Here is a 12,810-nt window from a genome sequence, read left to right as displayed (position 1 = left end):
TGATGTGGTTGCAGCTGGCACAGGGCAGCTGTCTTTGGAAAAATACCTCGATAAGCTATAGGGACGGAGGGTGAGACACAATGAGTTCAGTCAACAGTGTCAAACGGCATGAGAAAATGAGAGGAATTTTGTTTTTCTCCTGAGAAGGAGGTGAGAAAAAAAGAGAGGAGAGAGAAAAGAGCCAAAGGCATGAGAAGAGGTGAGCGTGATGCCTGGGTCATGTGACTAGTTGGGGACTCTTGGGGCCAGAAGACCAGAAGGCCCATGATCCCTGCTATACTCCCAGGTGCCTGGTATGAAGGGGAATTTGGTGAGTATAAATGCAATTGAAGGAAGGAAAATGACTAGGAACAGCAAGGATGCCAAGAGTTGGAGGCTTGAAGCAGAGGGGACCCAGATCTGGGGAAGGACTATGCATCTTTACAGGAGATGGAAAATGTGTGGTCAGAATTTATCCAGACTCCAGGGGGCTGGGAGACTCTACTGGATGGCTGGATTCTGCACATTTGGTCCAGAGGTGTGTTGGTTGGCAGAGTGAGTTCTTGAGTCTGGGAGTCCTGGACAACGGGCAGGGACCTCTTGGTAGTGGTTTGTCCTGGTGTGACATGTTGATGCCTTTCTTTCCTTCCTTTTTCTCAATTATTATCGTACAGATACTGTAACAGAACAAACAGTTTAGAAAGCAAAAACAAAAACAATTTGTGGACTCTCTTCCAGTCCCTATCCATGATACGAGATAATACAGATATAATTGTATATATAATATGTAATAGCATAACATAACACAGTATAATATATATAATGTAGGTTATAATTGCACCTCAACAGGTGCAATTATAGAGTTTCCGTTACTTGGTATCCACCTTTTCTTTTAACATGGTAGTTTAAGCATTTTCCCATATTGCTACATCATTCTCATTACCATTCTCCAAGTGGTGATGTGGAGCAGCCTCCGGTCAGGCTGGCCTGGGTTGCCAACCCTGCTCTGCTGTTTATTCTCTTTACCTGGGTCATCTCCCAGCAAGTTCCTCAGCCTCAGTTTCCTAGCCCCCCTCATGCGCATCCTTGTATCCTCATCTGCCGTACTACACAGAGCAAGGCATGGAAAGAGCTCAGAACAGTGCTTAGTCAGTGGCAGCTACTACTTCCTGTCATTTTTTCTTCTTTCTGTAGAATGGGCTAACACTATCAAGCAAGGTTATTGTAAGAATGAAAGGTAATGTAGGTACGATGCCTGGAGCCCTGGGATCCGTCGGCACACACACTCACACTCTCACACACGCCCACGCCCTCCTCTCAGCTAAGCGGGCTCAGTGCCACAGACTTGGGGCGCGAGTCCCACGAAGCTCTGAAGACACTGAATTCTTCGAGCCCCCGCCGAACTGAGGACACTTTCAGAAAGCCCACCTTCCCTGAACACCCTCTCAGGTGTTCCCCTGAGGCCGGGGCCGTGGTCCCCGCCTCGCAAGACTCCCGCCTGAGGGAGGAAGCCCTTCTGACCACCGCCTCGGAGGGACTCGCGTAGTTTGACCCAGCTGGCCTCTCAACGGGTGAAGCGACGCTCCCCCTTGATTGACAGGGCCATTCGCCAATGCGCGCCCTGGGGATTTCCCTTTTGCGCGCTAGGGGCGTGCCGCCTTCACGCTCCTCGTAGTTCTCCTGGCCCAATCAAGGTTGCCGAAGAGGCTATGGGGCGGGGCTCATTGCCCGGCAGCCAATGGGGAGGGCGCGGCAGGGACTGAGCGCTGGGGCTGGCGCCAGAAGCGGCCGCGGCGGGGCGGCACTGGGTTGGGCTGGACTGCGCGGCCGGAGCTAGGGCAGGAGTCGGGGCCGGAGCCGGAGCCGGAGCCGGGGCTACACACGGCGTCGCGGTGGGAGCAGGGTACGCGGCGACCCGGAAGGCGAGCGGCGGCCGAGGTGAGGGGCGCGCCGCGACGGTTGGGGCGCGGGCGGAACGCTGGGACAATGGGGGGCGGCAGGGCCCGTGCCCGTCAGGGCCGCTGCGCCGGGGCCGAACCCTGCCTACGAGGGAGCCGCCTCGGCCCGCGCAGCCGGGAGCCGAAACTTCCTGTTTCCGTGGGGAGGGGGCGTGGGGCCAGGGGTGAGAGGGGGCTCGTGGAGAGAAGGCCTCTTGGGGGAATCTGGAGGGCACTTGGGGTGGCGTGAGGACTGGGTGCGAGGCGCCGGGGCACAGGGGCGCGGGGCTGGAGGAGAGCGGCCTCGACGGGAGCAGACAAGGTCTCCGGGTGGGGGGGCTTTTCGGAGAGAGAGGCGCCGTCACGGGGTTAGAGGGCCGCTGGTGGGAGCGTTGGAGGCAGCCGCACGGGTGGTGATGGTGGGGGTCGACTTCAGGCGGGCACGGTTTCTGGGAAAGCCGGGGATCCGTGGGGTGTAGAGGTTCACTGGGGAGACGAGGGTCAGCGAGAATGCTCCAGCGATGGAGGAGGGGTGTGGCTGGCGCGCGCCAGTCCGAGGACAGGGCTTGCTTCAGGGGTGGTGCGGAGGGAAAGTGGGGGGCTGGAGGGAAAGAGCAGGCGGGACGCCATCTGCAGATGCGCTTATTTGGGGGCGCTTTGCCCTCCATTTGCCCTCCATTTCCTTCCTTCCCACTCTCCCTCTCCCTAGCTTGGCTGTCTGTGTGTTTGTGGAGAGGCGGGGGTAGGGGTGGGAGTGGGGGCACAACCCTTCCTTGTGAGTATATCCCGGGGTCAGGGGACAGGGAGGAAAGAGGCTGGCGAAGTTTGCCTGTTTGACCCTCGGAGTTTTCCCAGCCTGGCATTGAATCACAAGAAATGTGAGCTCCCTGCCTTCTCCAGGGCTGGATGGTGACTGGAGAGGTAGCGATTTCTGCTACCGAATTTCAGTGATTTATTGGGTTTTGGCTCCACGGGAGAAGACTGGTTTTCTCTTCAGGAGTTGGGTAGGGGAGCATAGCAGTGCAGACTTCTTTGGGCCTCTAAGGTGAACAAACCCTGAGGATGCTGCCCTCGGGTTTGGTGCTTGAGGGAAGGTGGCCCTCAGACAGGGTGTGTGCACCATTCCTGGGTCTTTTCTTCTCTCCATTTACCCCGATTGTCCTGTCCTTGGCCATCAAGGTGGGTAGGCAGGTTACAGTCTCCATGGGTACCCATTATACTGTTTATTAAGCACTCCATGGATGTCCTGATGAAAATCAAGAGACCAGCTCAAAGGATTTAAACCTGAACTGCAGACTAGTGAGTTCTCACCTTCCTTCTTCTTCTGTGATTCCTCACTGCAGTTATTCCAATAAACCAAAATTCTATTTTAACCATCCCAGAATTACTGGGTTGGAACCTAGGACAAGCTGGCCTGAAACATTCTTATTCTACTTGATTCACAAGCCTGCCTGCAGCCTCCTTCTGGAGGAACTGGGTAGGTGCCAGCACAACGTGGATTTCTCTCAATTCACATGGAAAGCTCTCACCCGTGTGCCTTTGAACTTAATTCTAGAGTTTGGCAAACTCCCTGGTGAGGCTGTGCTAGTTGAGATAGGCCACTACATGAAAAACTTTTCTGTGGTGTTTTTTTTTTCTTTTGACGATTATCTTGAAGCTTTAAAGAAACTGGCCAGTAGGTGGATGATATTTATTACTTGGGAAAGTAACTGAACACAGGAGTAGTGAGATGAGCGATTTAGTCTGAGCCCCTTATTCACTTGTGTTGAGATGAATAAAAATTCATTTGAATAATAATGGCTTTCTTAGGCCATGCTGTTTTGAGAATTGTAACTTTATTATTTTTGGTGTAAAATGTATAAAAACTCATAATGTTTAAATAATTTGAAAGTTAGCATATGTAGGAAACAGCATCTAGGTTTTCAGTATGGCCTGCTGCTGGGAGATAAGGTTGGCTTTCTCCTATGGATCCAGATCTCCAATGGCCAGGACATTTCTGGAGGGGGAGCAGAGGGGCATTTGTCCTTAACTTTCTGGTTTCTTCTCTGTTCATTTCTCTGTTCACTTGCTGGTTGACCAAGTTAAGGGTATGATGCTGAGGCTCCCTTCTTCTGAAGGGATCTTCAACTGATGGTTATGGAACATCGAAAAGGTCACATAGATTCTTTAGTAATAACAATGGCACCTTGTGCTCAGAGATCCCAGTAGCATTTACCATAGTACTCTTTGGGTACCCCACCCAGACCAACGGGATGACTCAGGCCTGCCTTATCTTCCATCAGATTGTAATGGAGGCTTTCCCCAAGGTCACCCTGAAGATTATGGGGGGAATGTCCACATTCACATGAGTGATAGTGCCAGCTCAGTTCTTTTCCAGTTAGGTGGTTTGGAACTGCATCTGCATACCTGCAGGCAGCATAGCAGTGCCTTAGTTTCTAAGTGTGCGTCCACTGGGAAGTCCATTTTCTGTTCCACGGTGGTAGCTGATGACCTGGGCCGTGCCTGGAAGCTGACTTAGGGCAGCTGCAGATACTGTAAAGGGCCCAAACAGTGGTGGTCACTGAGGTAGCTGTGTAGAAATTCCGTCTGATTTTTAGTAATGAGATGATTATGCGATTTCCATTGATTGGAGACATCCTTAAAAGAAGGATTCTCAAAATATTTTGTGTAGTGCAACATTTTTGGCACAGTTGTATAGCGCCAGAGGTAACATAAGGGACAGCCATCTGAGTGAGCACATTTTGGTATTTTGATTAAAAACACACATATACAATAGAAATCTTCTGAACTTGTGTTTTTATTCATGATTGCATGTTTATCTGCTTGCTTAATTATACTAACAGAGAACCATGTAATCTTATTTTCTAGTTCCCTAGAATAAAGTCTTTTAAAAAAATTTTCAATATTAAAAGATCATTTGGGATACTAATTTTAAGCCCCAGAAAGTCATTGCATATTCAGAGAATATGCAAATTTGTAGAGGCAGAAAGTAGAGTAGAGGTTACTAGGGGTGAGGGGCAGGGATAATGGGAAAGTAATGCACAATGAATGTAGGATTTCTGTTTGGGGTGAAGGGAAAGTTATGGTAATGGATGCAGTGAGGGTACTGCAGCGTGGTGAGTGTGACTAGTCCCACTGAATGATGTGCTTGGAAAGGGTTGGGGTGGGAAGATTTATGTTATATATATTCCCACATTTAAAAAAAAAAGACAAGGAAACTAAAGAGATGATGACAGCTCAGTGATACTGGATGGGATCTAAAACTGGAGGACAAAACTGCACTGTTTGGACATAAATAAAAATGGGACTATAGACTGTAAGCTTTAAATCAAATTTCTTGGGCTTGATAACTGCCCTTAAGGTAATTACATAAATGAATATCCTTATTCATAGGAAATGTACATAGAAGTATTATTTGTTTAAGAAGTGTGATGTGTGAAATGTACTCTCAAATGTTCAGAAAATAGATAGATGGATGATAGAATGATATACGAAAGCTAGCAAAATGTGGAATTGGTAGATCTGGGTATCTGGGGTTGGGGAGGGGGTATGGTGGAGTTTTCTGGGGTGTGTTTTATTTTTGCAGTTGACTGTAAATTTGAAATTACTTCAAAATAAAAAGTAAAAACAAAAAAATCATTTGTGTTCATTCGGCTCCAGGTAGTTAACTAGGTACAGATGAGACTATAGAAATGAAAAAAATAGCTGTCTCACCTGTTAAGGACCTCAGCAAGAAACCTTAAAAAGGAAGAATGAAGACAGAAACTCTGCTGAACTTTGGAAACCATTTGTGCAATAGCATGTATAACATACTATTTGGCTAAATGAAATTTATCTGATTTTTTTTTCCTCCCCCAAAATACGGAATGGTAGAGTAGGAGCTGCATGAGTGAGGTCTTAGAATTCCTGGCCTCTTGTCCAGCCTTTCCCTGATTAACTCTGAGGGCTAGGAGAATCCACATGTCTCTTAGCCTCTCAGTTTTCATATCTGTAACATGAGGGGCTTAACAGTTCTTTATCTTTTGTGATGCTGATAAGAACGATGGATGCTTTCCCAAAAGCACACATGTGGGTGGCTTCAGGGACCTGGACCCCAATAAGAGCCCCTGTATCATCCCATCACTAAGCTCCCGCCTGCCCCGGATAGTCTTTTTTTTTTTTTTTTTTTTTTTTAACTTTTTCTTATTGTGTAGTAGAACATATATAGAAAGCAAAGAAGTAAAAAAGCAATAGTTTTCAAAGCACTCTTCAAAAAGTAGTTACAGGATAGATCCCAGAGTTTGTCACGGGCTACCATATGATCCTCTCATATTTTCCCTTCTAGAATATAGGAGGCTAGAGGGCTTAAATACTTTTTTATCATCCCAGTCAGCTTTTTTCCTTCTTTTTTTTTTTTGTGTGTACAATAGTATATATACAAAAAAGCTATAAATTTCTAAGCACAGCACCACCAATTAGTTGTAGAACATATTTCAGACTTTGACACGGGTTACAATTTCACAGTTTTAGGTTTTTACTTCTAGCTGCTCTAAAATACTGGAGACTAAAAGATGTATCAATTTAATGATTCAGCATTCATATTCATTTGTTAAGTCCTGTCTTCTATGTGCCCTGGATATTCTATAATCCTATTTTCACAGTCACCAGTGGTCTAATAATAATGGTGACTTACTTATATGGAGTGCATATTCCAAACCATTTTCACCTTTTATTTTTTGTCCTTACAGTAATTTTGTGCAATGTGGGTGGTGACGGATGTTCCTTTTTGTGATGAAGTAGGGAGTACCAGGCCTGGCCAGCACTTTTATGGGATCACACAGTCCAAGGCTTGTCCTGGGACCAGAACCTGCTTCTCATTGCCAGCTTGGGGTTTTTCCATTAGGTCCTGCTTTCTTGGTGGCTGTCATTGAGAGTTATAATTGGCAGTGTAAATATCCCAGAATGTCACTTGCAGAGGAAACGACTTATTCATCTCCTGAAAGGGCTGATTTTTTCCCCTGAATTTGGCAAAGTTAACAACTTTATGCTTGACAATCGAAATTTGTTATTTTTTTCTTGCTGTATTTTTTATAGGGACAAATTTGAAGGACTTGAGGATTTTAAGCAGACTTATTTAATGCTTATTGATTACAGAGTACATTGAAATGATTACTTCTCAGTTGCTTTGCACTTGAGAAACTTGTGAAATAAATGTTAAGTGAAAATTCTAAATGTTTGACTTTTTCTATCCAAATATGCCCTCCAGTTGAGATGCTTCCTGCAGACAAAGAGCTCCTCCCTAGGGTCCAGAGCCACTGGATGGGTTGGAGAATTGGGTGTGGATTGTGCCAGTGACCCTGGCTATCCAAAGTGGCTTCTTGTGGCCATCTGGCCAGTTTTCTAGTATTTTATGGACTGATTTTTTTTCAGTTTATTTACAGTGTACAGGATCTCCCCTGTAAAAAGAGCTTATATATGTAAGAGAACACTTAGCTTTAAAGCTTCATAGCTGGTAAATGGCTTACCAATTTATTAATGAAAATAATCATCATCATAAGGATGTTTTGAATACTTTGACCTGGAGGTGTAAGCACTGTGCACAGAAGGTATCGCTCAAATGTGGTGTCATGTGGAAGAATCAACCTGTTCTCCTGTGAGCTTGCCTCTAATGGCTGTAAGCAGATGGGCTGACATCATTGTCGAGGCGTAGAAAAAGATATTTGTTAATTTCACAATGCAGCTCTGTATGATACCAGGGAGGATGAGGCAGTCCTAGCATATGCTCACTGTTGTTTAACATGAAGACATATTGTCATGTGTCAGCCTCCCTAAGCTGATTGCACAACAGAGATGGCTTGGTAGAGGCTAAAGGTAATCAGTGAATTCTGCACACTTACGACAGAGGTAGGCAGCCTGGTCAGAACAGGAGGCTGTGAGAGGGCAAGGGAGTACATGTACCAGGGTGCTGCCACCCTGGGATGTGCAGCATCTACCTGCAATAAAGCCCCCTTCGTTAACTCTGCTGGTTTCTACTAACACTCTGATAAGAAAACTTGCCTTCTGGATTGACCTTTCTCTTCCAACGGCCTTGTGTCTGTGATTGAAATATTATTAGCATGGTTGGTATTGTCCGCAGTGAGCTCGGGGACTCCATTAGGCTCCATGTTGAGGTGCCTGGTTTTGTTTTGCTTTCTCTCCGAGTTGAAAATGTTTGGAGGCTGTCTCAGCCTCTCGCATGGAGGGATCATATGTGGGTGAGCAGCAGAGCACAAGGTGGGTTGAAGGTGGCCATCCTGTCCACCCTGTGTGTACTGTCTCTGGCACCTACCTCTCCCCTCAGCTCTGGGATTCTGACATTAATTCCTGTGCTCTGTAGAGGCACCTCAGTGGAGGAGGTGGGCCTGGCTAGGGCAGCAACAGATAGGAGTGTGTGCAAAGTGGGGGGCAGAGGAGGATGGGTCTGACTGCCCTCAGAACTGCAGATAGCTGACCTTCGGGGTGTCTTTTCAGGTGGGGGTGATGAGAAGGAGCATTCCAGGCAGGGGCTCAGAGCCTTAAGGAATGAAGCCTGCAAGTGGGAGGAAGCGCAGCCTGGGCAGGCAGGCTTCTCGCTGTGACCTGCCTCCTATGCCAGGCTTTGGAGTTTGAACCTTCTCTTGGAGGGTGGGGTTCACTGAGGAGCCTCTTTAGGATAGGAAGCATAGCAGGGTGAAGCTCTGCACAGAAGCAAGTGGTTGGTTGCGAAGTCTGGAGTGCCTGTGGGGGAGGGGTAATTTGTGTGACTCCTTTTAACAAAGGTCACCCATATCCTTGGAAACTCCCACAAAGCCATAGATGTTCCCAGGAAACAGAGGCTAAACACTGTAATAATGACTGTTACCAGAGTAGTAATGGGTCAGTCTTGACTTAGTTTCTTTGTCTGCATTTACATTTCTGGTTGATAATGCAGGAGCTGCCTAGGATTTTGTGTTGCTTTCCTAATGATTTTTGCTCACAGTCTTTTGGGGACAGTATGTAACTTTCATTGTCAGTTCCTGCAGATAAAAGGTATTATTGCAGTAAGGTGTTGGTGGTTAAAGACATGGCTTTGGAGTTGATCAGACCTGGGTTTGAGTTCCAGCTTGACTATTAGTATGATCTTCCTTGGCTAGATGCTTCAAAATCTCCAAAATTGGTATATCTCCAGTGATAGACATCACGAGTTCAGCCTGTGTGCCATAACACAGTGCTTGCTCAGTAGCTTTGGTATCACTTGAAGTTTCAGTGTCTACTTAGGTGAATTTGCCAGTGAAATATACCTGTAAAATACCCAAAATGATATTATTTTACCCAATTTTGTTGAAAATCTTCCCAAAATGTATTCTTTCCTCCAGCCAAAATAGAATATTTTTTACTGTGTTTTGGCCTTTCCTTAGTGGCTCAGGATGCCTGTGATCTGCATGAGTACTTGCACTGTTATGCTGGCAGTGGTTGGTGACCTAGGCAGGCCTCTGGCTCTGCATGGAATTCCCTTACATCCGGGCACTTACAAGGCCTTCTCATCACCTGTAAGTTTCTGCTTGCTCTTGTAATCTTTAGTTGTGGTGAGGGCCTGAGCTTGGTCGTATCCTCTCTGGGTTTCAAGGGCAGCCCTGCCATGCAGAGCTGGGTTGGTGATTCTGTGCCTGAAGTTTAAGTTTATAGGTTGTAGAAAGCCTGACACTGGGAAGAAGGGACATTGCTAAACTAGATTTAGAGATTGTCAGAATTGGAAGAGAGTGTGTTTAGGTGATGAAAAACATAAGAACTTGAAAAAAGCAAGCTGTAAAGCAAATGGGCATTGATCACATGTATAAAACATTAAATTCTTGGTACATGCGTGGTTCCATGGTAGAACGCTCACCTTTCATGCAGGAGACCTGGGTTTGATTCCTGGGCCATAAGCCCAAAAAACAAACAAAAAATATTAAAATAGTATGCAACATTGATAGTTCAGGTTGTAAAATTATGGAGAGTTTCTCCTTGTTTTCCACATTGCATCATTGATGTTTTACTTTTAGAATTAATATTTAAACAAGAACAACTTTATAAAAAAATAAATATGTAAAAAAACTACTTGATATAGGCATTTGCAGTTTATCAAGAACTTTCCCAGTATTCTTGTGTTCAGAACAGCCTTATTGGTTTGCTCCCCTCTTTATTGTGCAGAGAAAAAAGAGGAGGACTGGAAGGGTTAGTGGCTTTGCTAAGGCCTCCCAGCCTGGACTCCATACAAGCCGCTGAGCCCTAGTCCAGAACTACCCTCCTTAGATAGGGTATTTATGGGGCCTTTCCCCGGAACAGCAGGGTGATCTTTATTGAATAGAATAAACTGTGACTAGTGTTTTAAAGTTCCAATTGAATTAAATGAATTTTTATTATTATAAAGTGATGCCTAAGCCATAGTTTGTGAACGTTTCCATATTTTAAACTACCTTTGTGTCCCATTGTACTAAATTATGTTGTTACCAACTGAGTGTGCCCAGACCGAATTGTCTTCAGAAGAACTGCACAGCGCGGACTCTGCTCCCTGCACAGACCTCCAAGCCTGTGTTAATGGGTTTTGTAACTGACTGATTTGCTGGAGGGGACGGAGCTGGTCTGCCGGGGCACCACATAGTATGGCCACACGGTGTCTTAATTAGTAAGGTGCAGTTAGAGGCTCTGTACCTGTAAAGGTATCACCGTATAAGGAATCTGGCATTGCCCGAAAGGATATGCCTTGGTAGAGGGAGCAGAATCAGTTTTGGGTGGAGGAAGTCATGTCCAGGACAGGCGTCTATGTTCCAAGGCACAGCTACTATTTACTGAGGGACCGTGCCAGAAGTTTTACATTCCTTCTGATTTTTCCAACAGTGTTAACTCCATTTTACAGATGAGTAAATCCAAGCTTAGAGAGATTAAGTGGCCTTCATGAGGTCACAGTCAGAGTTGAAGTTCAGCCTGATATGGAAGCCCCCACTCAGTTCATTTTAAATTGCTGCTTTAAATAAGTGGATTCTGAATTATTTACCCTAACTATGAAAAATAAATTTGTAGAAGCTTCCCCTAACTCTCAGAAACATTGGAATCAGGCAAGTGATACGGTCTTTCTAAAACAGGATCTATGTGTGCAGTTAGTTTGATTAAAATAATTTGGGGTGGTGCAGTGGTGGCACAGTGGGATAATTCTTTTTTTTAAAAATTATTTATTTATTAATTAAAATTTAACAAACAAACTAAAACATTAACATGTGATCAATCCGTTCTACATATATAATCAGTAATTCACAATATCATCACTTAGTTGCATATTCATCATTTCTTGGAACATTTGTATCAATTCAGAAAAAAATAAAAAGACAACAGAAAAAGAAATAAAACGAAAACAGAAAAAAAAAGATGATACATACCATACCCCTTACCCCTCGCTTTCATTGATCACTAGCATTTCAAACTAAATTTGTTTTAACATTTGTTCCCCCTATTATTTATTTTTATTCTATATGTTCTACTCGTCTGTTGACAAGATAGATAAAAGGAGCATCAGACACAAGGTTTTCATAATCACACAGTCACATTGTGAAAGCTATATCATTATTCAATCACCCTCAAGAAACATGGCTACTGGAACACAGCTCTACATTTTAAGGCAGTTCCCTCCAGCCTCTCCATTACATCTTGACTAACAAGGTGATATCTACTTAATGCGTAAAAATAACCTCCAGGATAACCTCTCGACTCTGTTTGGAATCTCTCAGCCATTGACACTTTGCAGTGGGATAATTCTTATCTGCCATGCCAGGGACTCGGGTTTGATTACTGGAGCCTGCTCATGCCCGAAAAAATAAAAAATAAAAAAAATAACTGAAAAGTTTGCAGTAATTTATGCAGAGGAAGATAATGGAAGAAAAGGAAGAGGCTTCTAAACTGTCCAGTTGCTGGATGTGTGTTTGTGCCTGGGAGGCGACTTGTCGGTCTTCACTCCGAGTGGCCAGTGCCGGTGAAGTTGCACACCCGAGGATTACACAGGGCCTGGGTTAGGAGCAGAGGAGTGCTGTTGCCTCATCTTTGAACTGAATGCGTTTTACAAATGTGTTATATACTATTAAAAAGCAGTTAGTTGAAGGAGAAGAAATGATTTTTCTGTAGGGCCTTAGTAAAAAAGCTCCACATATTGACTTTGGGATTGCAAATGAAGGTCATTTATGAAGGTAAAATAGAGCAGATGTTTGTTTTTATGCTGGTGATAATCATCACTTTTTACATTGAAGGTCTTTTTTTTCTTTTCTTTAAGATATTTTAAAAACTGAATGTATGATATAGAAAATAGAGTTTTCTGAATAAAAAGCTCTCTGTATTTTACCTTCCATGCATATGTGGATTTTTGTCTTTTAGATGACATAATTCAGAGATAGTAGCCACCACCTATTGGCTGCTTGCTTGGTACCCAGCTTCAGAAGAGTCAGGAGGTTTATTTTGCTGCAGTCCATCCTCACAACAACGCTTTGAGGTTATTTGTGTATAGGGAAATGAAAGGTAGTGAGATGGTGTGCCCAAGGTCGCCCAGGTTGTAAGTAAGGGGGAGGATTTGAACCCTGCACAAACCACAGAAAAAGCCTGTGATTTTTCACTCTCCTAAACTGTGATTATTTGTATTATTCACTTCATTTAAATATCTTATCAACTATTTTCCATGTTTTTACCATTGTTCTTAAAACAATTTTTATTTTGTTCGCAGCAGATTTATTTAAGATAATGAAACTTTGAGAATTTTTAAATAAGGTGGTATCTATATAACTGAATATATTTATACAGTAGAATACTAGAGAGCCTTTAAAGTGCTCTCTAGTAAATTTTAAAAAAAATATGACAACAAACATTCTTAACATATGATCATTGCATTCTACACATATAA

General features: G+C 44.3%; 1 protein-coding gene across 7 annotated transcripts in view; it reads left to right on the top strand.

Moving 5' to 3' along the window:
- Window positions 1-1,766: 1,766 nt before the first annotated feature.
- Window positions 1,767-12,810, top strand: part of PACSIN2 (protein kinase C and casein kinase substrate in neurons 2) — a 236,603-nt gene continuing 225,559 nt past the window's right edge. For 6 of the 7 annotated variants that reach the window (XM_077169084.1, XM_077169087.1, XM_077169088.1 and 3 more), the window contains exon 1: window positions 1,805-1,917. The gene's annotated coding sequence lies outside the window, so the exon portion shown is untranslated. Of the gene's footprint in view, window positions 1,918-12,810 lie in introns of all 7 variants that reach the window. The other variant, XM_077169089.1, reaches the window with a different exon arrangement.

Source organism: Tamandua tetradactyla, chromosome 7 (genome assembly GCF_023851605.1).
Source record: "Tamandua tetradactyla isolate mTamTet1 chromosome 7, mTamTet1.pri, whole genome shotgun sequence".
NCBI lineage: Eukaryota > Metazoa > Chordata > Mammalia > Pilosa > Myrmecophagidae > Tamandua > Tamandua tetradactyla.
The sequence above is the reverse complement of the archived record's forward strand: the minus strand, read 5'-3'. Positions and strand labels throughout refer to the sequence as shown.